At 45.4% G+C, this 2,229-nt stretch overlaps 1 pseudogene; it reads right to left on the reverse strand.

The window, feature by feature from the left end:
* Nucleotides 1-647: 647 nt before the first annotated feature.
* On the reverse strand, nt 648-1,095 carry LOC122239333 (annotated as a pseudogene).
* Nucleotides 1,096-2,229: the final 1,134 nt, after the last annotated feature.

The raw sequence follows: 2,229 nt of genomic DNA on the forward strand, positions 1-2,229 counted from the left end.
TTTACTGGGTATCCAGAATGTGATAGTATATCATGGGACATCTCAGCCTATTTAGTCATGTAAGCCAATGTGCTATGTGTTCTGTTCCTCAGGATTATCCTGACTAATACATGTAGATGCTTTTTCTCTTGTAGTTTCAAGTATTTGAAGAAAGTTGTAACACATATAAAGTCCTGAGAAGCAAAGTGACATGAATGAAGTGTCATGTTGTTTGAATGGGACAAGAGCATGGTGAGGATAACGAGGAGCTATGGGATCCTGTGGTCCCAGCTGCAAAGTGAGCACACCTGGGACTCCTGTAAATGTTCAGTTGATGTGCTTCAGGATACGTGTAAACCATTGATATTTGGTACAAGGGTAAGCAATTGTAAGAGACTCTATCTCTTGTTCATGTAAGTATAGTTTTCTTAGTCAAACAAACTTGTAAACCAGACAAAAGTATGTAAGCACAGAATCATATGTCCAGAGAGGCTTGCTGGGGGAAACTTCTATATGGAGAGGAAACCCCAGGCCATGACAAAAAAACTTCCAGCAACCACTATCTGCACCTTCTCCTGGGACCACAAACAGAATGGTGCATAGTGTGCACCCCCCCGGTGGTCCTGATCTTCTACAGGGCGGTTTGTGTCTGGGCTCACACTGACAACCCCTCACTGTGTCCTTGCACAGTAATACATGGCCGTGTCTGCAGACCTCAGACTGCTCAGCTCCATGTAGGCTATGTTTGTGGATGTGTCTGCTGTCAGGGTGACTCTGCCCTGTAACTTCTGCACATAGCTTGTAGCACCATCTTCAGGGTCAATGCTTCCCATCCACTCAAACCCTTGTGCAGGAGCCTATAGCATCCAGTGCATGTAGTAATCAGTGAAGCTGTATCCAAATGCTTTGCAGAAGATCTTCACTGATGCCCGAGGCTTCCTCACTTCAGCCCCAGACTGCACCAGCAAAACCTTGGAGTGCACACCTGTAGAGAGGGGACAAAAGTGGATGAAATCAATGTTGACTGGTCCTGGTCCTCTCCTCTGTCCAGGGAATTGGGTGACCCTTACCTGTAGCCACTGCCACCAGGTAGAGAATTCTCCAGCTCCAGTCCATTGTGAGGGGATGTGTCTCAGGGTCTCCAGTACAGGATGGCGTTTTACTGTGATGCTCTCAGGGCACAGACACACCCATACTTAACCTAGTGATCTTATGATTATTTGCATAGTCATGAGACAGAGTATTTCATACACAGGACAAGAACCATCTAGAGAATGTCACAGGGACCGTGCACATTGGGACTCAGAGGGCACCAGTCTAATCCTTGTTTGAGGACATGGGTCCTTGGCCAGGTTCCTGAACTGTGTGCAGACTGAGCTCCTGCCACTGAGTGATAAAACCTTACAGGAAATTCTCCCCATTGTGGACCAGTATTGAATGAGCCAGAGACCACCTGAACCTGTTGTTGGCTCTGATATCTGAACGTCTTATTCCTAGATAAGCGTGTCTCCAAACTGCTGCACAAAATGGGGTAATAAATGCATCCTGGTTTCCATCTCTTAGATGAAGATATCTGCAAGCCCTGGACTAGCAGCATCTTCAAGTGTCTTCTCACTGCCTGAGTTCATTAAATGCTCTGATGGAACAGGATATTTAAACACCCTTTAGCATCCCTCATTTACTCATATTTTAGATTGCTTTCTGGAAAAGGAAACACTGGCTTCTGACAGGAAAGCCTTCCTCACCCCTTGTGCACCTACTCACCTGGGGTAGCAGTCTGGTGCTGGGTAGTACTGAAAGGCCCCTGCAGTCTAGGCCCAGCCCTGCAGGGAGGTTCCTGTCAAGACTCACAGGACATTTATTACAGTGTCTCTACTCCAGCATTACATGGTGGAGGGGAGCAGAATATGCCACCCCAAATATTCCACTGGAATAAAAGATGCTTGAGAAACAGCCAGTGCAGAGACACACTGACCATCCTTTGTTCCCTAAACAGAATATAAATCTCCCATGTGAAATACACCCTTTTTGTACCAGGAGGAGAGAACTGTCCTTAGCACTAGAAAAAGGAATTTAGGCCTCAGAATGCTGTGCAGAGAAACCTTAGTTCTTCACTAGTGTAGTAACACTAACCACCCATCATTGTATTGACCATCTTCATAAATATTTTGTTTATTTTGTAAAACTTAAGGAGCTCTTCGCTTTGCTGACTTCTTTTTGTTCATATTTGTAGGGGTCTCTTATACATAC

Source organism: Panthera tigris, chromosome B3, assembly GCF_018350195.1.
Source record: "Panthera tigris isolate Pti1 chromosome B3, P.tigris_Pti1_mat1.1, whole genome shotgun sequence".
In the NCBI taxonomy this organism is placed as follows: domain Eukaryota; kingdom Metazoa; phylum Chordata; class Mammalia; order Carnivora; family Felidae; genus Panthera; species Panthera tigris.